Here is a 26,589-nt window from a genome sequence, read left to right on the forward strand (position 1 = left end):
ACATGTAAAACATGATGCTACAAACGAGACAAAATCTTGGGAAAAGGTAATACATAATTATCAACAGTATCCCTAATCAGAATATCAGTTCAAAATAAAGTGCCAGTGCATATTCTCCAAAGATATAGGGATCCTCGGGGGGCCTTCCCAGCCCGCCAAGGAAGCCATTGCGAAATGCGCATCGGGGCACATGGCTACAGATGGACATCAATATGGGTAAGAACTATTTAGAGTATTTATGGCCCCTTAGCTTACTAGGTGGTGAGTTCTATGTGATAGGTCACTGACCAGAGAACTAGGAGAAATCTCCATGCTACTGTAGTATTACTTACCTATATGCATTTATGATTTGGTCATCCCTATATCTTTGGAAAATATGCTCTGGCACTTTATTTTGAACTGATATTCTGATTGGGGATACTGTCAATAAATATGTATTACCTTTTTGCCTTCATTTGGCTGATTTCACACTTGCGTCTTTTTGCGCTGTGCTTTTGCGCTTACATGCGCATGCATTTTTTCCCTACATTTAACATGGGTGCGCATTGTCATGCGTTTGTATGCATTTGTATGCACATGCGTTTTTTTGTAGTGTGCACCCAGGCGCACAAAATGCAACCTGTTGCATTTTTGGTGCGTCCGACCTGTCTCAAAAAAACGCATGCGCGCGCAATGCGCACAGAATTCACCCAAAAACACATTAAAGTCTATGGGAGCTCTGACGTGCGCATGGTCATGCATACGTCTGCGTTTAAAAACGCATGCGTTTTTTGTAAAAACCATGCGCAAAAAACAAGAAAACGCATTAAAAACGCATGATGTGCTTTTTATGCGCATTTGCACTGCGCATGCAGCGAAGCGCAAAAAACCGCAAGTGTGAAAGTTGCCTTTTGTCTTGTTTGTAGCATCATGTTTTACATTTTGGCATCTGTGGCCATATTCGGATAGCTCTGTTTATATACACTATTAATTCATTGATTGTCTTTTTTATTTATTATGCTATTAAAGAATATAACATTTTATTCTATTTAAAAAATTCCTTTGCCTTTTGGTGGTGTATTTGCACCATGTTTTGGTGTTTGAATGCTGTTTGAGAGCTCCACAGGGTTGATACCCATATTTAGTCAGGTTGTTTAAATCCCGAATTCTGATTATGATATCTGTGTTTGAGATTGTGTTATTCTGTCTCTAGACAATGTGTAGTGCTGGGGCTGTGGAAACTGGAACCGGTGCTGTTCAGGGTTTGGAGGATGGAAGCTCCTCCACTATCTGCAGTGAGGCACCTTTTAGTTCTATGATCACCAGATTTCATTGTTATCCATTGACTGCTGTCAGTGTAAATGTGTCCAGTCAATTGTTTTTTTTACTTTCATTAACCATACATAACTGTTTATTTTGTCATATTTTCAGATATCCAACGCCATCAAAAGTCATAATCCAGACACGTCTTTATGGAGGTTCCACCGTTTACAGTACGCCCTCATGTTTTGTCTTGTTGTCGTGGCTGTAGGAAAAGGATTCTTCTTGGCATGTGCCCACTTTATTGAAAAAGATCGTAAGACGGCAGAGACAGAGTCTGAAGGTACGTGCAGAAATATGTTCATTATCCACTCATATCTCTTGCAGAATTCATTTGTATAAGCATTAGCTCCATAATCAGTAACTATAATACCCAGCATCTGTATAATACCTCTATCTCCATAACAAAGCTCCATAACTAAATATGCATATATTTTAACCTGGTATAAATTCCGCTCTTTTTCTAGCGTTGTTTGTTCTCGCATCTCCCCATTCCTGATATATGTCTTCCTGTATATTTATCAAGCATTTCAGCCAACTAGGCATGATCATCAAGCTATTTCTCAAAAAGAGGAACATTTTAAAAGTCATGCCCACTTAAAAAAATAAAAACTAGATTTACATAAAGGGAGAATTGAGAACCCTAGGAATAAAGGACGAGCAATGATAGTTTCAGGAGAATGACGGCATTTAGAACAGGTGAAAAAAATAGTTAAATGTCCGGTTATCTTGTTCAATTGTTTTTTTAACATTTTCAAATTTTACAATAATGTTAACAAGGACTATAAACTGGGGAGGGATAAAAGGGAAGAATGGGGTAACAACGTGAAGTTACAGGAAAGAAAGTAAAGTCAAGGCTGCTCATTATTACTAGGAATAAACCGACTATTATAATGTTGCATTTTGTACATAATATTTACAAACATTTAATTTAGTACATATCTGGTATATTTTGGTAATACACCTCCTTTAGTTTTTAAGTTGTGGATTTAGCATGTGTTAAAAAAAACACATTTACATCATGACATTCATCCAACTCAATATGGGTTTAAAAAAAAACTTTTTTACCTAAGCACAAAGTTGAACTTCTAATATTGTGCGTTGATGCCCCTTCCATTACGTCTGATGTTGAGGGAGGAATTATTTGCTTCAATTTTGTTGTAATTAAATGTTTAATCACCAAAAAGATGTAACAAGAGATATGTTGAAATTCGGGTGGAATTTCTTCTACAACTTGCTATAATACTACTAGCTATGGAGTAATATTGGATTTAGAAATTCATAGGAGTAAGTTCAAAGTTTCTTTCCACAATTCCTTTAAAAATGAACAACTCCAAAATATGGGTAAAATTTACCCCATTTTCCCAAAGTCTCTCGAGCAGAGAGGAGATTGGGAAGGAAATACTCTGTGGAGTTGCACTGGAGTAAAGTACCACCGTAACACAATGTCATAGTGTGTCTCATGGAGAGAAGCGCATGTACTGGTAGAATACGTCAGGTTTAGTACTCTACTGTATATATAGATAAGCCTTCTGTATTATATTTTATAAACTCATTTTTTAATCCTGTTTCTATTTTTCTTTATAGATTGTCTCCTGAAGGAGGTAACAGTTGCATCTCCATAAATTGGAATTTTTTATGGCTGGACCTGAGGAAAACTTAAAGGTACGATAAGATGGGAATGGTCAGATTGTGTCTTTTGACCAGTAGCCATTTTTTACATTTTTGATAAAGAGAATATATTTGTGAGAATCAAATTTTATTCTAGTAATGATTCGGAGTAGTGTGTGATCTGCCTTGAAGAGATGTTTAGACACCGACATACATCATGTAGTTCTTCTTTATTTAGCCATTAGTCTAATATTTGGGATAGTTATCTTGTCTGAGCAGTCGAGTCTAAGTAACCATTTGAATCAATGTTAAAATCACCAAAAAGTAATTAATCTCCCTTCTGAAGTTTGTTGACAGCCATCTCCAAATGAATAGAGGGTATAGTCCTAACCCAAGAATGAGCAAATATCAATTATGTTAAATCTTTTCTTACAAGGCAATATTTCAGTAACCAGGAGTACATTGCATGCCACTTATATATGATATCCAGTTGATTCATCTTCAGTCATAATCAGTCATATTTATTATTTCTGCAGATCACTATTCCAGAGAGAGGCCTGAGTGTGATCCATCAATAAATAAAGAATCCAGCCAGATGTGATGACTCTTCTACAAGACGAAAACATGTCAGAAAAAAAAGAGACAGATTCCGGGCTCGGTTTCTGTACTCACTTATGGACATATAACTTATAGGACTTTCCGCAGTCAGACGTACTCACGGAATAATGTGAGTTTCCTGCTGCATAAAGAGGCAGATTCCGGGCTCGGTCTCTGTACTCACTTATGGACATATCACTTATAGGACTTTCCGCAGTCAGACGTACTCACGGAATAATGTGAGTTTCCTGCTGCATAAAGAGGCAGATTCCGGGCTCGGTCTCTGTACTCACTTATGGACATATCACTTATAGGACTTTCCGCAGTCAGACGTACTCACGGAATAATGTGAGATTCCTGCTGCATAAAGAGGCAGATTCCGGGCTCGGTCTCTGTACTCACTTATGGACATATCACTTATAGGACTTTTTGCAGTCACATGTACTCACGGAATAATGTGAGTTTCCTGCTGCATAAAGAGGCAGATTCCGGGCTCGGACTCTGTTCTCGACATTTACCAGACTTTTCATGCTGAGAAGTGTTCACAGATGAAGTGACATCTATATTAATTTATGTCTTCGTCATGAGGCCTATCATAATTAGAGCCACATTGAAGACTATTGGGCAACACGGTGGCTCAGTGGTTAGCACTGTTGCTTTGCAGCGCTAGGGTTCAAACCCAACCAAAGAAAACTGCAAGGAGTTTGTGTGTTCTCCCCGTGTTTGCGTGGGTTTCCTCCGGGTTCTCCGGTTTCCTCCCACACTCCAAATACATACTGATAGGAAATTGAAAAATAAATAATTGAATATTATTCCAACTATTATTGAGTATTCTTATCTTTGACACCTTGAATGAAGTTAATAGTCAGTATGATGACACAGCTGAACCCACAGGCTGGAAGCTTGTGTGATGGCCGAACTGCTACATTACGGAGTAGCTACTACTAGGACTTGTGAATCCACTGTTGGGAAGTGTATTAAATCTAGCTAGAATGGAGCATTGCTGGGATTTGTGGTTCAATGCATGAGGAATTATAATAGGACAAGCCATGGAGAGACTTTTATTATATTCAGTGCACCAACTGTTTCTGCAAGCGTGCCAACATCTGTGGCAACTGGGCGCCAACATTAGAATGTGTTGTTTCCATTGCTGCAGTCATTTGTAGTTTAAGTGATGTTATTGTGCTGCTTGTGATTTAAAGGGGAAGCGCCATCCCTAACATTCAAGTTTACTGCCAACCCCATCTTGTGTCTGTATTTGTATATAGTGTAATACTATTTGTTTTGCTGTTACTTGCTGTTCCCCTTACAAGATTAGCCATTTATCCCCCTCTATGAATAAATCTGTTAAGTGTTCCAACCTCATCTCCTATGAGTGTGTACGGAGCGTGGACAAGGGTTTCCCAAGTCAACCATTAACAGAAGACTCTCCTGCATCCCACTACAGCTCCCAGTCAGATTCAGTTGGAGGCTGTTTTCCTTATTGAGGTGAGAACTACGGGACACTCTTTCCATGGAGGCGGCTTAAAGGGGTGTTTCATAAACCAGGATGCACCCACAATGGGGGACATTGCTACATAATGGGGGAGGGATTGTAATGCATCTATCCTTATAGGATTTAGTGACCACAATTAGTGTGAAGTTAAGAAAGTGTTGGAGAGTGATTCAGGAGAAAGCAGAATAGGCCAGAGGGCCACACAGTACAGAAAGGCACAGAACGCTTAGGAAAGAAGAATGCGGTCGGCCGCCACTTGGTACAATGGTGTCCCATAGAGAATACGGGCCTATGTCTCGAATCAGGAAAGAGGAACCTTTTTCATCTCCCATCTCCCAGTGAAGGGGGCCATAGTGGGAACCAGTACGGGAAAGTGGGTGCAGGAATATGGGGATTGCAGAGCCAGAAAGAGCATCTCACAGGCTAGAGGAGCCAGCATTGAGAGGGAAAGCTCAGGCTGAAAACATGAACTTGTGCTGTACTGAAATTGCCATGGATTGTTTGTTATCACGTAAAGTTACACTGTTAAAGCAGAATACGGTGCCTGTTCCTGAGTGTGTCTTTATTTTTTCTTTATTTTTTTTTATATAGCGCTAACATATTCCGCAGCGCTTTACAGTTTGCACACATTTTCATCACTGTCCCCGATGGGGGCTCACAATCTAAATTCCCTATCAGTATGTCTTTGAAGTGTGGGAGGAAACCGGAGTACCCGGAGGAAACCCACGCAAACACGGGGAGAACATACAAACTCCTTGCAGATGTTGTCCTTGGTGGGATTCAAACCCAGGACCCCAGCGCTGCAAGGCTGCAGCGCTAACCACTGAGCCAGTGTGTGATATATTAGATAGAATAAAAGCCGGCAATTCAGCAGCCATGAAATGTAAAATCACAGCAGGAGCCGACATCGTAGAATAGATGGATTACATACAGTAAATACACATAGGATAGATGCACAGATGTATTAAAGGAGTCGGTGTCTTTCTTTCAATTAAAGGACTTTATGCTGGGTGTGTGTGTTTTCATACAATGGGGTTAGTAATAGGGGAGTCTTATTAACGCCTCTCCATTACTAACCTCGGGGTTTGGTGTCACCTGACAATACAAAGGTGACGTCAACCCCCCCAACTACCACCCCACTTACCACCGCTGCAGGGCAATTGAGAAGAGCGAGGCTAAGTGCCAGAATTGGCGCATCTTATTTTTAATCGGATTTGCATTTGTCCGATTTCATCGCAAGTGGGAATGAGCCCTAATTCTGAGCTACTCCTACTCTTTCCACATGACACTGATTCACTTTCCTATTTGTGATGCTCTGTTCGTACATCTATCCAGTATTAGGCAGTTCGTTTTGTTCATTTTGCAATGCCACCAGTTTTCACCAGATAAATCAAAACTCTATTAAAAGAAAGTTTCTCTTGTTTTGTTTCAATTATTATCCAAGCACTTAATAAATAAATGTTGAGCTTATAGAGACGACTCATAGCCGACAATTGTCCCGGGGATGATCAATGCTTTCATTGGTTGCCAAAATGTGGTGGGAAGTGACGTGAATGGACAGGCCCATCTGTTATCTCAGCAATGAGCAAGAGCACAACCTGCGCCCAGTATTATTAACGATAGAAATAGTCATTGTCTGCATTCATAATAAAGTCTTGTAAAGCGGCTTTATCTGGTCAGACACTATATCACGGACCCATCATCACCGCCTTCTTCATCAACTTAAGCAGCACAAGGTTCTGTGAGTCCAAAAAAAGGGTGTTCTCTTTTCTAGTACATAAGCTACAGTTATAGCAGAGGTGAATTCATTCATTTAAAGGGGTTGTCTGGGACTTTAACATTGACTTATCCTTAGGATAGGTCATCAATGTCTGATCGATGGGGGTGCGACACTCGGCACCCCTGTGGATCAGTTGTTCCCGGTGTCAGCCCAGTTGTGGAGCTGCACAGCACAGCGCAGTCGATTGCAGAGTGGCCAAGTCCGGGTACTGCACATCAGTGCCCTATTCAAATCAACAGAGGGTGGATGTGCAGTTTCCGTCCGCGGCCACTATTCTGTAGACATTGCTGTGCTGCTCAGTATCTGAGCAGTTGCAGGCCAATACCTGGAAAAGCTGATCAACGGGGTGCCAGGTGTCGCACCCAAATGGGTCATACATTTATGTCCTATCCTAGAAATTGGCCAACAATGTTTAAATCCCAAACAACCACTTTAATAGGAAACGCTTTCTTTAGAGGAGTTTTTCTTTTCCTTAGGGTTCATTCATATGTCCATTTTATTTTCACGTACAAGAAAAATGGACTGAGTTTCATCAGTCTTTATAACAGCTTCTCAGATCAGTTCATGCAAATGGATGGCATCCGGATGCTAAAAAAAAAAATCTCTAAAAAAAGATGCTTCAGGAAAAAAACAGCATTTTTGGAAGCGCCTTCCTCTTCAATGGGTTAGCCTCCTGGAAAAGATGTTGTATGCACAAAACCTAACTCAACACTGACCTTGAACTCCGTACAATTTATTAATGTCACTGCATTTATGGGTTCAATTAACTTAGTCTACAGTTGGTACGGAAAGTATTTAGACCCCTTTAAATTTTTCTCTCTTTGGTTCATTGCAGACATTTGGTAAATTAAAAAAAGGTCATTTTTTTCTCATTAATGTACAATCTGTACCCCATCTTCACTGAACAAAACATATGTAGGAATTTTTGCAAATTTATGAAGAAAGAAAAACTGAAATCACATGGTCATAAGTATTCAGACCCATTGCTCAGACACTCATATTTAAGTCACATGCTGTCCATTTCTTTGTGATCCTCCTTCAGATGGTTCTACTCCTTCATTGGAGTCCAGCTGTGCTTAATTAAACTGAGAGGACTTGATTTGTAAAGACGCACACCTGTCTATATAAGACCTCACAGTGCATGTCAGACCAAATGAAAATCATGAGGTCAAAGGAACAAGCCAAGGAGCTCAGAGACAGAATTGTGGCAAGGCACAGATCTGGCCAAGGTTACAAAAGAATTTTTGCAGTACTCAAGGCTCCTAAGAGCACAGTGGCCTCCATAATCCTTAAATGGAAGAAGTTTGTGACCACCAGAAGTCTTCCTAGACCTGGCCGTCCAGCCAAACTGAGCAATTGTGGGAGAAGAGCCTTGGTGAGAGGGGTAAAGAACCCCAAGATCACTATGGCTGAGCTCCACAGATGCAGTAGGGAGATGGGAGAAAGTTCCACAGTCAACTATCACTGCAGCCCTTCACCAGTCGGGCAGGGGCGGACACAGACTGTAGTGGGCCCCTGTGCAAGAAATTTTTCTGGCCCCCCCAGTGCCCTTCATAGGGAAACAAAGTTATGTAAACATATACATTGTAATATTTATTTAGAACGCAACTATCAAATCTAAATAGTAAAGTTGTTTAATTTTTTATTAAATATGCAACATGTAAGTTAGGGTGCCTTCACATAGGCGAGTTTTTTGTATCCGATGAGATCAGGCGAAAACTGCATCCGACTTGATATGGTTTTTCTTTTTGCCCTTAAGGATGCTTTCACACTGGCATTTTTCGACACTAGCAGCAGATCCTGCAGACTTCTGCACCTCTGCCGCCTAACGGGCGACTTGTGGCACCGATCCGGCAAGCCACATTCATTCTCTATCGGGCTTGCGGCCGGCCGCGGCAAGTGCAGTTGTGCTAGATCCGTGTTACATGGTGCCACTAAAATAAACAGCGGATATGCTGCGTTTTTTAGAGCAGGAAAATCTACACCATGTCAATTTTTGTTGTGGATTTTCCCACCGTAAATGTACTATATATCTAATATTGAGGCTATGCAGGGCTGGATATAATATCTATAGGGTGCTGCTGGGCTGTATTTATTATTTGCCAGTTGCAACCTCCAAATTATATATACAGGCCAGCACAGCCTCCAAATAACATATATAGCCCACTAGCCCAGCATTGCCTCTAGTTGTTAATATATACAGCCCAGCACAGCCTTCAGGTAATATGTACAGCCCAGAACAGCCTTCAGGTAATATGTACAGCCCAGCACAGCCTTCAGGTAATATTTACAGCCCAGCACAGCCTCCAAGTGATATATACAGCCCAGCACAGCCTCCAGGTAATATATACAGCCCACCACAGCCTCCAGGTAATATATACAGCCCACCACAGCCTCCAGGTAATATATACAGCCCAGCACAGCCTCCAGGTGATATATACAGCCCAGCACAGCCTCCAGTTAATATATACAGCCCACCACAGCCTCCAGGTAATATATACAGACCAGCACAGCCTTCAGGTAATATATACAGCCCACCACAGCCTCCAGGTAATATATACAGCCCACCACAGCCTTCAGGTAACATATACAGCCCACCACAGCCTTCAGGTAATATATACAGCCCACCACAGCCTTCAGGTGATATATACAGCCCAGCACAGCCTTCAGGTAATATTTACAGCCCAGCACAGCCTCCAGGTGATATATACAGCCCAGCACAGCCTCCAGTTAAGGCCTCTTTCACACTTCAGTTTTTTGCATCAGTTATAATCCGCCAAAAAGGCGGACAAGCGGATCCGTTCTCAACTGATGTGAACGGATGGCACAGGATCCGTTTTCAGACGGATCCTGAAAATGAAGAAATTTAAAGGAATCGCTGGCCGGGAAGGAGAGAGAGAGAGAGAGAGAGAGAGAGAGAGAGAGAGAGAGAGAGAGAGAGAGAGATTTTTTTTTTTTTGTCCGGCACCCAGAAAGAAATTCGGGTTAAATCAGTGTTTGCAGGATCCGCCAGAGAAAAAAACATTACAAACTCAGTTTTGAAATTTTTGAGGATGGTGACGGACAGCAACTTTTGGCGGATCCTCACAAAAAACGGATGCAACGGACAGCAATCCGTCACAATCCGCCATTAATGCAAGTCAATGGGAAAAAAACGGATCCTCAAAAAAAATTTGAGGATCCGTTTTTTTTCAAAACCTGGCGGATTGTGACTGATTGTAAAAAACGGAAGTGTGAAAGAGGCCTAATATATACAGCCCAGCACAGCCTCCAGGTGATATATAAAGCCCAGCACAGCCTCCAGTTAATATATACAGCCCAGCACAGCCTCCAGGTAATATATACAGCCCACCACAGCCTCCAGGTAATATATACAGCCCACCACAGCCTCCAGGCAATATATACAGCCCAGCACAGCCTCCAGTTAATATATACAGCCCACCACAGCATTCAGGTAATATATACAGCCCACCACAGCCTCCAGGTAATACATACAGCCCACCACAGCCTCCAGGTAATATATACAGCCCAGCACAGCCTCCAGTTAATATATACAGCCCACCACAGCCTTCAGGTAATATATACAGCCCACCACAGCCTTCAGGTAATATATACAGCCCAGCACAGCCTTCAGGTAATATACACAGCCCACCACAGCCTTCAAGTAATATATACAGCCCACCACAGCCTCCAGGTAATATATACAGCCCAGCACAGCCTCCAGTTAATATATACAGCCCACCACAGCCTTCAGGTAATATATACAGCCCAGCACAGCCTTCAGGTAATATATACAGCCCAGCACAGCCTTCAGGTGATATATACAGCCCACCACAGCCATCAGGTAAAATATACAGCACACCGCAGCCTCCAGGTAATATATACAGCCCACCACAGCATCCAGGTAATAGATACAGCCGTCCAGTCTCCAGTTAATATACACAGCACAGACTCCAGTTAATAATACAGTACAGTAACAGCCTTCAGGTAATATATACAGCGCCCAGCACAGACTCCAGGTAATATATAATACAGCCTAGCACAGCCTCCAGTTAATATATACAGTTCAGCATAGCTTTCAAGGGAACCAGTCACACCCCTCCCCGCAGGCGTTTTTAAGTAAAAGAGCCACCTTGTGCAGCACTAATACTAATGCTGCATTCTGTTAAGGTGTCTCTGTTACTTAGCTTCCGTTCCACGGCTGAAATAATCGTTTATATAATTGTTCAAAAATACCTGAATTTTGACAGGGGGGCAGGTCTTTCCCCCTCTGACAGACACCTCGCATTCATCATTGATTTCGTATAAGACGCCTCCTCCGATTTCATTTGAAATGCTAGCACCTGCGCTGTACTGTAGTTTAGTGGGCATGCGCAGTCAGCACTGCCCGACGTGCCCGTGCTGTCAGATAACATCCTGGGCCATCATATCACGCGGGTCTGAGATCCAGCCCCGCAGTCGTTTATGATTTATTCACACTGCGGGGCTGGGATTCTCGGGCATGCGCAGTGGTTATCTGCGGCTCTCTGCCTCCCGGAAATCCCTCCGCCTCATTCCTACATTGCATCGTCAGCGTTGGAATCGTCAGCTCCTCCATTATTGACGTGGCATCACATCCTCCCCTCTGAAAGCTCCTAAAGCTGAACGCTGGTGTGTGGGTCTGCCTGTGTTGGTTCTTTGCAGCTTTGGCAATGCTGGGGGTGATGATTGCATGGCACTATAGTGCCAGGCAGCAATGCTTGGGGTGATGATAATACGGCACTATAGCGCCAGGCGGCAATGCTGGGGGTGATGATTGCACAGCACTATAGTGCCAGGCGGCAATGCTAGAGTTAATGACAATACAGCACTGTAGTGCCAGGCACCAATGCTTGTGGTGATGATAATACAACACTGTAGTGCCAGGCAGCAAAGATGGGGGTGATGATAATACGGCATTATAGTGCCAGGTGGCAATGCTGGGGGTGATGATAATACAACACTATAATGCCAGGCGGCAATGCTGGGCGTGATGATTAGACCGCACTATTGTGCAAAGCAGCAATGATGGGGTGATGACTGTACTGCATTATTGTGCAAAGCAGCAATGATAGGGGTGCTGATTATACAGCACTATAGTGCCAGGCGGCAATGCTTGGAGTGATGATAATACGGCACTATAGTGCCAGGCGTCAATGCTGGGGGTGATGATAATATGGCACTATAGTGCCAGGCGGCAATGCTGGGGGTGATGATAATACGGCATTATAGTGCAAGGCGGCAATGCTTGGGGTGATGATAATACGGCACTATAGTGCCATTCGGCAATGTTGGACGTGATAATACGGCACTATAGTGCCAGGTGGCAATGCTGGGGGTGATGATAATACGGCACTATAGTGCCAGGAAACAATGCTGGGGGTGATGATAATACGGCACTATAGTGCCAGGTGGCAATGCTGGGGGTGATGATAATACGGCACTATAGTGCCAGGCGGCAATGCTGGGGGTGATGATAATAAGACACTATAGTGCCAGGTGGCAATGCTTGGGGTGATGATAATACGGCACTGCAGTGCCAGGTGGCAATGCTAGGGGTGATGATAATACAGCACTATAGTGCCAGGCAGCAATGCTGGGGGTGATGAAAATACGAAACTATAGAGCAAGGCGGCAATGCTGGGGGTGATGAAAATACGACACTATAGTGCCAGTCGGCAATGCTGGGGGTAATAATAATACGGCAGAATAGTGCCAGTCGGCAATGCTGGGGGTGATGATAATACTGCACTATAGTGCCAGGCGGCAATGCTGGTGGTGATGATCATACGGCACTATAGTGCGAGGATGCAATGCTTGGGGTGATGATAATACAGCACTGTAGTGCCAGGTGGCATTGCCGTGGGTGATGATAATACGACACTATAGTGCCAGGCGGCAATGCTGGGGGTGATGATAATACGGCACAATAGTGCCTGGCGGCAATGCTGGGGGTGATGATAATACGGCACTATAGAGCCAGGCGGCAATGCTGGTGGTGAAGATAATACAGCACTTTAGTGCCAGGTGGCAATGCCGGGGGTGATGATTATACAGCACTATAATGCCAGGCGGCAATGCTGGGTGTGATGATAATATGGCACTATCGTGCCAGGCGGCAATGTTTGGGGTGATGATAATACGGCACTGAAGTGCCAGGCGGCAATGCTGGGGGTGATGATAATACGGCACTATAGTGCCAGGCAACAATGCTGGGGGTGATGATAATACAACACTATAGTGCCAGGCGGCAATGCTGGGGTGATGATAATACGGCACTATATTGCCAGGAGGCAATGCTGGGGGTGATGATAATACGGCACTATAGTGCGAGGCGGCAATGCTTGAGGTGATGATAATACGGCACTATAGTGCCAGGCGGCAATGCTGGGGGTAATGATAATACAGCACTGTAGTTCCAGGTGGCAATGCTGGGGGTGATGATAATACGGCACTATAGTGCCAGGCGGCAATGCTTGGGGTGATGATAATACAGCACTGCAGTGCCAGGTGGCAATGCTGTGGGTGATGATAATATGGCACTATAGTGCCAGGCGGCAAAGCTGGGGGAGATGATAATACGGCACTATAGTGCGAGGCGGCAATGCTGGGGGTGATGATAATAGGGCATTATAGTGCTAGGCGGCAATGCTAGGGGTGATGATAATACGGCACTATAGTGCCAGGTGGCAATTCTTGGGGTGATGATAATACGGCACAGTAGTGCCAGATGGCAATGCTGGGGGTGATGATAATACGGCGCTATAGTGCAAGGTGGCAATGGTGGGGGTAATGATAATACGGCACTGTAGTGCCAGGTGGCAATGCTGGGGGTGATAATACGACACTATAGTGGCAGTCGGCAATGCTGGGGTTGATGATAATACGGAGCTATAGAGCCAGACACCATTGCTGGGGGTGATGATAATACGACTCTATAGTGCCAGGCACCATTGCTGGGGGTGATGATAATGCGGCACTATAGTACCAGGCGGCAATGCTGGTGTTGATGATAATATGGCACTATAGTGCCAGGCGGCAAAGCTTGGGTTGATGATAATACGGCACTGTAGTGCCTGGTGGCAATGCTTGAGGTGATGATAATACGGCACTATATTGCCAGGTGGCAATATTTGGGGTGATATTAATATGGCACTGTAGTGCCAGGTGGCAATGTTTGGGGTGATGATAATACGGCACTTAGTGCCAGGCGGCAATGCTGAGGGTGAAGATAATACGGCACTATAATGCCAGGCGGCAATGCTGGTCGTGATTATTAGACCGCAGTATTGTGCAAAGCAGCAATGATGGGGGTGATGATTGTACTGCATTATTGTGCAAAGCAGCAATGATGGGGGTGCTGATTATACCGCACTATAGTGCCAGGCGGCAAAGCTTGGGGTGATGATAATACAGCACTGTAGTGCCAGGCGTCAATGCTGGGGGTGATGATAATACGGCACTATAGTGCGAGGCGGCAATGCTTGAGGCGACGATAATACGGCACTGTAGTGCCAGGCGGCAATGCTGGGGGTAATGATAATACAGCACTGTAGTGCCAGGTGGCAATGCTGGGGGTGATGATAATACGGCACTATAGTGCCAGGCGGCAATGCTTGGGGTGATGATAATACAGCACTGTAGTGCCAGGTGGCAATGCTGGGTGTGATGATAATATGGCACTTTAGTGCCAGGCACCAATGCTGGGGGTGATGATAATACGACACTATAGTGCCAGGCGGCAATGCTGGGGGTGATGATAATACGGCACTATAGTGCGAGGCGGTAATGCTGGGGGTGATGATAATAGGGCTGTGACGAACAGCCCACCGCCGTTCGTCCAAATACGGGGGACTGACGGGGGTCCCGCTGCCACTAAAACGCGACGGACAGCGGACCCTGTGTCACCACTGTCACAATCCCACCACTGACACGGGTGTATCAGCGGACGGAGGGACGTGACACAATGCCGGCACACGGCTATCACAAGCGCAGTGGGGGCTTATCTTAGTTATCCCACCACAGGCACCATGTGACAAAAATATCCAGCAAGCTAATCTCGCTCTACAATTTGCCGCAGTGGGAGTTTAATTTGGATGCCCCACCACTGCTATCAATCTTCCAAGTACTGCGGGGATTTATGTACATCCCACTTTCTCAGTTCCACTTTTTAACTCTCAGCTCTCCGGCGCCCCCCTTACCCTCAGGTCAGTCAGGGAACTGCACCTAGGATAATTAGTCGCCGGACGGACTGCCTGTTGTGAACTGGCAATTAGGCTTCTGCAGTAAGGGAATTAGCAATGCTGTGGCCGCAGCCCCTCATTCAGCAATATAAGACCCTTCTGTACTGCCAGCAAGCCGCAATAGCCGTACACAACGCGCTGCCACCAGTCACGGTTACTTAATTCACAGTGTTAAATTAAGAGGGTCCGTGGCAAACCCCTTGAATTAGTAGCGATTATCTATCAAAGGCGTATAGTTCGATTCTTAGAGCATGGAGACAGGCTAAATATTAAATCATTTATTTTCCGAAAGAGGACAGTGATTACAGATGAAAGTTGCTATAAAATTGAGACATAAAATATGTTCAGTACAAATATAAAATAAAAGGATTAAAAACAGAGGTACACTCACGGTTGTTCATGACTCTTTAGGCAAACCCATGCGGCGGAGAAAGAAGGCGGAGCCACACATCTCCACTCATCTGGAGTTCTTGTCAGCACGAGGATTGGAGCTCTTCTGAGCTGGTTTTGCCCAGGGAATGCCTTATAGACTTTCCTAAGTGACATCACGGAGAGGTGCATTCTGGGTTAATCCCACCTCTTTCATCCAAGTTATGTTTTGGCTACAAAACTTAGATTAGCTATAACTTTATGGGAGAAGCTGGTATGGACTCATCAGTGGTATCATGTTTCCCAGCGTAATGAGCCCATCAAGAAAACATCAAACATCTATGCGATATGACCGTCCATTTGGGAGCAAATCATCTCTCAGGTTCTGGACAGGTTAGAACTTCGAAAGATACGCGGTATCGAAGCTGGGACCGCTCAGGTTACAAAAATATGATTTTCATATCTCTACTTGGTACGGTTTTCGCAGGGCAGGCTCTTAAAGGTTTACTTCTAACTCCTGATTTCAAACAAAGAGTTTTTTTTTTCCGCACTTTTTTTTCTCTTTCAGCTGAGGCTGAGAGAAGCCAAATGGTGTGACAGGAAGTGTCCTAGCTAATTAACATTCCTGCTCTGCCAGAGGAAGTGGCAGGGTTGATAACACTTGGGGGGAAGGAATTCCTACTACTGACAGTTTAAAATGTCCTAGGATGGAGGATTTCTAGCACAGTCCAACAGAAAACATATTTTGCAGACATTGTATATCACACCTCCCCCTTAAGAGGGCGCTAAGGAGGCATTACCTCTCGGTAATCGGCCATGCGCACCTCAGCGGGTTCGCCCCGGCGAGACAACCCATCGGCATTGCCGTTTTCACTGCCCTTCCTGTGTTTTACAGTAAAGTCGTACTGCTGAAGGGAAAGGCTCCAGCGGAGCAATCTACCATTGGTTCCCGACACTGTGTGCAACCAGCTCAGAGGGTTGTGGTCGGTTACCACCGTGAAGGCGCGTCCGTACAGGTAGGGCTGCAAACGTTGCAGTGCCCACACCATGGCCAGACACTCCTTCTCGATGGTCGAGTATGCCACTTTCCTCGGCAAAAGTTTCTGGCTCAGGTACAACACGGGGTGCTCTTGGTCCCCCGAGTCGACCTGGCTAAGCACAGCACCGAGGCCAAACTCGCTGGCGTCGGTCTGTACCAAAAACGGGCGACTGCTGTCGACTGCTCTCAACACTGGAGAGTTGCACAGGGCTGCTTTCAAAGCTTGGAAAGCCGCCTCACAGTCATCTGTCCAGTTGACTGTTTGGGGTAGCCTCTGCTTGGTGAGGTCAGTCAAGGGTTTGGCAAGGGCGCTATAGTCCTGTACGAACCGCCTGTAGTACCCTGCAGTGCCCAAGAAGGACTTCACCTGTTTCTTGGTCCTGGGGGTGGGCCAGGACACGATTGCTTCCACTTTTTCTGGCTCCGGACTCATGAAACCCCCGCCTACCCGGTGCCCCAGGTAGTGGACCATGCTCATGCCCATCTGGCACTTCCCCGGCTTGATGGTCAGGCCTGCCTGGTGAAGATGCTTGAGCACCTCCTGGAGGTGCTGAAGGTGTTCCTCCCAGGTGGAACTGAAGACAGCAATATCGTCTAAGTACGCTACCGCGTACTCCTCCAGTCCCCGAAGCAGGTGGTTGACCATCCGCTGGAAAGTGGCAGGGGCATTTTTCATGCCGAAGGGCATGACCGTGGACTCATACAGTCCAAAGGGGGTGATAAAGGCGGATTTCTCCTGCGCCTCAGGGCTCAGGGGAATCTGCCAGTATCCCCGACTCAAATCCATGATGGATTTGTAGTTGGCGTCTGCCAACCGCTCGAGCAGATCCTCGATGCGCGGCATCGGGTGAGCATCAGAGGTTGTGATGGCATTGAGCCCCCTGTAGTCCACGCAGAACCGGGTGGTTCGATCCTTTTTAGGCACGAGGACTACAGGTGAAGCCCACGCGCTTTTTGACCGTCGAATCACCCCCAGCCTTAACATCTCATCGATCTCTTGGCGCATGACTTGTTGCACTGTTCCAGAGATCCGATAAGGTGTTCGCCGTAATGGGGCGTGATTCCCGGTGTCCACCTCATGAACCGCTAACTCCGTCCTCCCCGGTTGGTTAACACGGCCCGGAAGGGTTCCAGGGTGGCCATCAACTGCAACCGCTGGGATACGGTTAGCGAACCACTTATCTCCATGTCCTCAATGGACCCATCAGCCTTGGCTTGGTCCAGCATGTCCAGGAGGGGATCTTCCTCCCCATCCTCTGGCAGATTGCAGACCGGTAGGACGCAAGCCTCACGTTCGTAGTGCGCCTTCAGCATGTTGACGTGAAAGGCCTTGCGCCTACCCCGAGCATGGTCAAGCGTGACCACGTAGGTGACCGGGTTGAGCTGTTGGTGGACGACGTACGGGCCTTCCCAGGCTGCCTGAAGCTTATCCATTGGTACAGGGACCAGCACCCACACCTTTTGACCCACCTGGTAGGTCCGCTCCCGGGCGTTCTGGTCGTACCAGCGCTTCTGGTCAGCCTGAGCCTGCGTCATGTTGTCATGCACCAACTGCGTCAAGGTCTGCATCTTGTCACGGAAGCGCATGACATAATCCACGATGGACACTTCTGTGGGGTTTGGCTCATCTTCCCAGGATTCTCTTATCAACCCAAGGGGTCCCCGGACTCGCCTGCCATACAGGAGCTCGAAGGGGGAGAACCCGGTCGAGGCCTGCGGAACTTCTCTGTAAGCGAACAGCAGGTGTGGGAGGTACCTGCTCCCAGTCGCGCCCTTGGGTCTCAACCAGTATGCGGAGCATCTGTTTGAGGGTACCGTTGAAGCGTTCACACAAACCATTAGTCTGTGGGTGATACGCACTCGATACCAGGTGCGTCACCTGCATTTTCTCACAGAGAGCCTCCATTAGGCGAGACATGAATTGGGGCCCTTGATCGGTAAGCATCTCCCTGGGAAATCCTACTTTTGAAAAGATGGTCACCAGTGCGTCAGCCACCTTATCTGCCCTGGTTGAAGACAGAGCTACTGCCTCTGGGTACCGGGTAGCGTAGTCTACCACCGTGAGAATGTATCGCTTTCCGGAGCTGCTGGGGACGGACAGCGGTCCTACAATGTCCACCGCGATTCTCTGGAAAGGCTCCTCTATCACCGGCAAAGGAATAAGGGGAGCCTTAAGAGCAGGCCCCGCCTTACCCACTTTTTGACAGGTGGCACAGGAGCGGCAGTAGTGTGCTACATCTCTCCCCATCTTGGGCCAATAGAAGTGTTGAGACAGCCGTGCCTTTGTTTTGCTGATCCCCAAGTGTCCAGGGAGTGGAATCTCATGGGCAATCCACAACAACTCAGTTCTGAACTGATAGGGGACGACCAGCTGTCTTTCCCTCAACCACTCCTTTTTAGGATCTCCGGGTACTGTCTCCCAGTACAACCTTCCTCGTTCCCAGAACACCCTCTCCTTATCAGACTTGGAGGTGGGCGTCTTGGCGAGACCTCTCAATTTCCCCAGACTCGCATCTAAGTGCAGAGCAGCCTGGAACTCCTTGCTGGAGGCTGCCAGAAGTGACGTCAGGGTACCTTCTCTACTGGGACCCTCTGGAACCGGCTCTGGGTTCACCTCTGGTTCAGTCTCTCCTGTAGCAGCAGAGGGTCCAGAAGACAGTGCGTTACCTGCGATCTGGGCACTCTGACTGCGTGTGACAGCTGCTATGTATGCTGCCTCCCTGGGGATTTCTACAGACCCACCAGCCGGTGCTGCCCTGGGCTCTACCTCCCCATCCACCCCCAACACTTCAGGAGCAGTGCTACTTATGGGCCAGTTACCTTCCTCGGTGGCACTGGTCAGCTGCATGGCATAACCTTCCTCATGGTCCCCATTCAGCTCCCCATTTCCTTGAGCACCGTTGCTTGCTCCTGCCAGGGGTTCCTCAGCCGTCTCACTCCGCAGAGTGACGGGGCTGAGCACCTCGGTACCTGTGGACACATCTACCGTTTCAAAGAAAGGGTTAACGGGTTCAGTCGGCACAGATACATCAACATCATCATTCCTAGGAAAAGAATGGTTATCAGTTTGCTTTGGTACATTCACATCAGCATCAGCATCATACCTGGGGAAAGAATGGTTGTTAGTTGCATCATTACTCATCAAGGCATTAGCAGGTAACACATTCAGTTTCCCATCATCATCATCATCAGGGTTAACGTTACCCTTATTATCAGTTTGGGGAAGGGTGTCAGGAACGTAGTATGCAACCATCCGCCCCAAGTCAGTCCCCAATAAAACATCAGTGGGCAAATTTTCAGACACTCCCACCTCCCTCAACCCGCTCCCAGCAACGTCAAGAAAAACCCGGGCCACTGGCAAGGGACAACGGGTGCCTCCAATCCCGGTGACAGTCAGGGTTTTCCCCTCAACAAACTTTTCAGGGGCCGCCAGTCCAGGACGGATGAGGGTTCGTTCAGCCCCGGTGTCCTTGAGGCCTGTAGCAAGACGGGCCCCCACCTGAACAGGTTGAACGTTGTCGTCAGCCCTCCCAACCACACCTCCCACCAAAAGAACAGAGGCGTTGGGCCCGGGGGCCTTGGCTGGGGGGTTCTTCGGCCTATTCGGACAGGCGTAAAAGAAGTGACCAGGCCGCTGGCAGTGGTGACACAGGCGACTGTCAGTAGCCAGCCTGTTGTTGGCAACAGGGATAGGGCTTCCGGAGGGACGGCTAGCTGGGGCACTGGGGTTGGTCGCAGGCTTACCCCCTTTCCAGCTGGTGGCGACTAGCCTCCGCGTCTCGGGCTTCCGGTTGGTCTCGTAGTTGTCGGCGATCTGCGCCGCTTTGTCCGCGTTCGTTGGTTCGCGGTCCAGGATGAACTGTCGGACCTCAGCTGGGCAGAGATGCAGGAACTGGTCTTTGATCATCAGGTCCCATAGCTGCTCAAAGGATTCAACGGACAGTCCATGGATCCACTGGTCAAAGTGGGTCCTGAGTCCTTGCACCACATCACTGTAGCTATCTTGTGGGCCACGTTGGAGGTGTCGGAACTTCTTTCGGTATACCTCAGGTGTCAGCCGATATTTGGCGATCAGCGCCTCCTTTATGGCGCGATAGTCATCATCATGCACTTGCGGAAGAGAAGCAAACGCCTCCAGAGCTTTGCCTTTTAGCCCTGGGGTCAAGTACCTGGCCCATTGGTCTTCGGGCAGACGGTACTGTCTGCAGGCTTTCTCAAAGGCTCGCAGAAACGTGTCCAAGTCCCCGTCCTTTTCCATCATGGGAAAATGCTCTAGCCGGGGTTTAGGAGTCTGGACGCTGCTGGGCTCACCGCTTCGGGCTGTGGGGGCATTCCACCCCCGCTGGAGCATCTCCAGCTCATGGGCCCTCTGAGCCTTTGCTCGGCGCTCAGCTCTCTCCGCCTCCCGCTCGGCTCGCTGCTCTGCTCTCTCTCGAGCTTGCTGGATCAGCTGCAGGCATCCATCACGGTCTTCGGCAGGGAGTGCGTCCAAGGCCGCTTGCAGATGGGGTCCACCCCGTTCTGGTTGAATGTGGGGCCAGCGCTCATGAGTGGAGCCTCTGCTGCAGCCCCATTGTTACTTGAGCCTGCTTCTGCGTTCGCTGGGCTCTGGTCGTTTTCCCGTTGCACCAGAGCCGCGATCAGTTGGGCTTTGTTTTTGTTCGTGGTGTCGATCCGCCACACCCCACAGAGGGCAATAAGAGATGCCTTGTTATGCTGCTTATACCACTCTGCTCCCATTGTAGCCATGGTTGCCATATAAAAGACAGAAAAGAAAAATGGAGAAAAAGGGAGGGAATACTTGCAAGTACACACTAATGTCTCAGGACTAATAACCACTGAGTCTGTTCTCCAAAACCTATGATGCAGGATTCCCGCAGGAACCGTGCAGGTTTTTAGTGAGAGGAATGATTGCTCAAACCAAATCACTAATGCTCTAGGATTATCCCACCGCTCTGCCACCAATAAGTGACAAACGGCCCACCGCCGTTCGTCCAAATACAAGGGACTGACGGGGGTCCCGCTGCCACCAAAACGCGACGGACAGCGGACCCTGTGTCACCACTATGTCACAATCCCACCACTGACATATTGATGATAATATGGCACTATAGTGCCAGGCGGCAAAGCTTGGGTTGATGATAATACGGCACTGTAGTGCCTGGTGGCAATGCTTGAGGTGATGATAATACGGCACTATATTGCCAGGCGGCAATATTTGGGGTGATGATAATACGGCACTGTAGTGCCAGGCGGCAATGTTTGGGGTGATGATAATACGGCACTTAGTGCCAGGCGGCAATGCTGAGGGTGAAGATAATACGGCACTATAAAGCCAGGCGGCAATGCTGGGCGTGATTATTAGACCGCAGTATTGTGCAAAGCAGCAGTAATGGGGGTGATGATTATACCGCACTATAGTGCCAGGCGGCAAAGCTTGGGGTGATGATAATACAGCACTGTAGTGCCAGGCGTCAATGCTGGGGGTGATGATAATATGGCACTATAGTGTCAGGCACCAATGCTGGGGGTGATGATAATACGACACTATACTGCCAGGTGGCAATGCTGGGGGTGATGATAATACGGCACTATAGTGCCAGGCGGCAATGCTGGGGGTAATGACAATACGGCACTGTAGTGTCAGGCGGCAATGCTGGGGGTGATGATAATACGGAACTATAGTGCCAGGCGGCAATGCTTGGGGTGATGATAATACGGCATTGTAGTGCCAGGCTGCAATGCTAGGGGTGATGATAATACAGCACTATAGTGTCAGGCGGCAATGCTGGGGGTGATAATACGGCACTATAGTGCCAGGCACCAATGCTGGGGGTGATGATAATACGACACTATAGTGCCAGGCGGCAATGCTGGGGGTGATGATAATACGGCACTATAGTGCGAGGCGGTAATGCTGGGGGTGATGATAATAGGGCACTATAGTGCTAGGCGGCAATGCTAGGGGTGATGATAATACGGCACTATAGTGCCAGGTGGCAATTCTTGGGGTGATGATAATACGGCACTTTAGTGCGAGGCGGTAATGCTGGGGGTGATGATAATAGGGCACTATAGTGCTAGGCGGCAATGCTAGGGGTGATGATAATACAGCACTATAGTGCCAGATGGCAATGCTGGGGGTGATGATAACACAGCACTATAGTGCCAGATGGCAATGCTAGGGGTGATGATAATACAGCACTATAGTGCCAGGCGGCAATGCTGGGGGTGATGATAATACGGCACTATAGTGCGAGGCGGTAATGCTGGGGGTGATGATAATAGGGCACTATAGTGCTAGGCGGCAATGCTAGGGGTGATGATAATACAGCACTATAGTGCCAGATGGCAATGCTGGGGGTGATGATAATACGGCGCTATAGTGCCAGGTGGCAATGCTTGGGGTGATAATACGACACTATAGTGCCAGGCGTCAATGCTTGGGGTGATGATAATACGGCACTGTAGTGCCAGGCGTCAATGCTTGGGGTGATGATAATACAACACTATAGTGCCAGGCGTCAATGCTTGGGGTGATGATAATACGGCACTGTAGTGCCAGGCGTCAATGCTTGGGGTGATGATAATACGGCACTGTAGTGCCAGGCGGCAATGCTAGGGGTGATGATAATACAGCACTATAGTGCCAGTCGGCAATGCTGGGGGTGATGATAATACGGCACTATAGTGCCAGGCACCAATGCTGGGGGTGATGAAAATACGACACTATAGTGCCAGGCGGCAATGCTGGGGGTGATGATAATACGGCACTATAATGCCAGGCACCATTGCTGGGGGTGATGATACTACGACACTATAGTGCCAGGCGGCATTGCTGGGGGTGATAATACGGCACTATAGTGCCAGGCGGCAATGCTTGGGATGATGATAATACGGCACTATAGTGCCAGGCGGCAATGCTGGGGGTGATGATGATACGGCACGCTAGTGCCAATTGGCAATGCTTGGGGTGATGATAATACGGCACTGTAGTTCCAGGCGGCAATGCTTGGGGTGATGATAATACGGCACTATAGTGCCAGGCGGCATTGCTGGGGGTGATGATAATACGGCACTGTAGTGCCAGGCGGCTATGCTTGGGGTGATGATAATACGGCACTATAGTGCCAGGCGGCATTGCTGGGGGTGATGATAATACGGCACTGTAGTGCCAGGCGGCAATGCTTGGGGTGATGATAATACGGCACTATAGTGCCAGGTGGCAATGCTGGGGGTGATGATAATATGGCACTATAGTTCCAGGCGGCAATGCTGGGGGTGATGATAATTCGGCACTATAGTGCTAGGCGGCAATGCATGGGGTGATAATAATACGGCACTGTAGTGCCAGGCGGCAATGCTGGAGGTGATGATAATACAACACTGTAGTGCCAGGCGGCAATGTTTGGGGTGATGATAATACGGCACTTAGTGCCAGGCGACAATGCTGAGGGTGAAGATAATACGGCACTATAATGCCAGGCGGCAATGCTGGGCGTGATTATTAGACCGCAGTATTGTGCAAAGCAGCAGTGATGGGGGTGATGATTATACCGCACTATATTGCCAGGCGGCAAAGATTGGGGTGATGATAATACAGCACTGTAGTGCCAGGCGTCAATGCTGGGGGTGATGATAATATGGCACTATAGTGTCAGGCACCAATGCTGGGGGTGATGATAATACGACACTATACTGCCAGGCGGCAATGCTGGGGGTGATGATAATACGGCACTATAGTGCCAGGCGGCAATGCTGGGGGTAATGACAATACGGCACTGTAGTGCCAGGAGCCAATGCTGGGCGTGATAATACGACACTATAGTGCCAGGCGGCAATGCTAGGGGTGATGATAATACGGAACTATAGTGCCAGGCGGCAATGCTTGGGGTGATGATAATACGGCATTGTAGTGCCAGGCTGCAATGCTAGGGGTGATGATAATACAGCACTATAGTGTTAGGCGGCAATGCTGGGGGTGATAATACGGCACTATAGTGCCAGGCACCAATGCTGGGGGTGATGATAATACGACACTATAGTGCCAGGCGGCAATGCTGGGGGTGATGATAATACGGCACTATAGTGCGAGGCGGTAATGCTGGGGGTGATGATAATACAGCACTATAGTGCTAGGCGGCAATGCTAGGGGTGATGATAATACGGCACTATAGTGCCAGGTGGCAATTCTTGGGGTGATAATAATACGGTACTATAGTGCGAGGCGGTAATGCTGGGGGTGATGATAAAACGGCACTATAGTGCCAGGCGGCAATGCTGGGGGTGATGATAATAATAATCTTTATTTTTATATAGCGCTAACATATTCCGCAGCGCTTTACAGTTTGCACACATTTTCATCACTGTCCCCGATGGGGCTCACAATCTAAATTCCCTATTAGTATGTCTTTGGAGTGTGGGAGGAAACCCACGCAAACACGGGGAGAACATACAAACTCCTTGCACTATAGTATTATCATCACCCCCAGCATTGCCGCCTGGTAATATAGTGCCGTATTATCATCTCCCCAGCATTGCCGCCTGGCACTATAGTGCCGTATTATCATCTCCCCAGCATTGCCGCCTGGCACTACAGTGTCGTATTATCATTACCCCCAGCATTGCCGCCTGGCACTATAGTGCCGTATTATCATTACCCCCAGCATTGCCGCCTGGCACTACAGTGCCGTATTATCATCACCCCCAGCATTGCCGCCTGGCACTATAGTGCTGTATTATCATCACCCACAGCATTGACGCCTGGCACTATAGTGCCGTATTATCATCACCCCCAGCATTGACGCCTGGCACTACAGTGCCGTATTATAATCACATCCAGCATTGCCACCTGGCACTTCAGTGCCGTATTATCATCACCCCAAACATTGCCGCCTGGCACTATAGTGCCGTATTATCATCACCCCCTGCATTGCCGCCTGGCACTATAGTGACGTATTTTCATCACCCCCAGCATTGCCGCCTGGCATTATAGTGCCGTATTTTCATCACCCCCAGCTTTGCCGCCTGGCATTATAGTGCCATATTATCATCACCCCCAGCATTGACGCCTGGCACTATAGTGCTGTATTATCATCACCCCCAGCATTGCCGCCTGGCATTATAGTGCCGTATTATCATCACCGCCAGCATTGCCGCCTGGCACTACAGTGCCGTATTATCATCACCCGAAGCATTGCCGCCTGGCACTATAGTGCTGTATTATCATCACCCTCAGCATTGCCGCCTGGCACTACAGTGCCGTATTATCATCACCCCCAGCATTGCCACCTGGCACTTCAGTGCCGTATTATCATCACCCCCAGCTTTGCCGCCTGGCATTATAGTGCCATATTATCATCACCCCCAGCATTGACACCTGGCACTAGAGTGCCGTATTATCATCACCCCCAGCATTGCCGCCTGGCACTATAGTGCCGTATTATCATCACCCCAAGCATTGCCGCCTGGCACTACAGTGCCGTATTATCATCAACCCAAGCATTGCCGCCTGGCACTACAGTGCCGTATTATCATTAACCCAAGCATTGCCGCCTGGCACTACAGTGACGTATTATCATCACCCCAAGCATTGCCGCCTGGCACTATAGTGCCGTTTTATCATCACCCCCAGCATTGCCGCCTGGCACTATAGTGCCGTATTATCATCACCCCCAGCATTGCCGCCTGGCACTATAGTGACGTATTATCATCACCTCCAGCATTGGTGCCTGGCACTATAGGGCCGTATTATCATCACCCCCAGCATTGCCGCCTGGCACTATAGTGCCGTATTGTCATCAACCCCAGCATTGCCGCCTGGCACTATAGTGCCGTATTATCATCTCCCCCAGCATTGCCGCCTGGCACTATTGTGCCGTATTATCATCACCCTCAGCATTGCCGCCTGGCACTATAGTGCGTTTTATCATCACCGCCAGCATTGCCGCCTGGCACTACAGTGCCGTATTATCATCACCCCCAGCATTGCCGCCTGGCACTATAGTGCCGTATTATCATTACCCCCAGCATTGCCGCCTGGCACTATAGTGCCGTATTATCATCACCCCCAGCATTGACGCCTGGCACTACAGTGCCGTATTATCATCACCACCATCATTGCCACCTGGCACTTCAG

This window comes from Dendrobates tinctorius, unplaced genomic scaffold (genome assembly GCF_039654945.1).
Source record: "Dendrobates tinctorius isolate UK_male_01 unplaced genomic scaffold, ASM3965494v1 ptg000211l, whole genome shotgun sequence".
NCBI classification, from domain to species: Eukaryota; Metazoa; Chordata; class Amphibia; order Anura; family Dendrobatidae; genus Dendrobates; species Dendrobates tinctorius.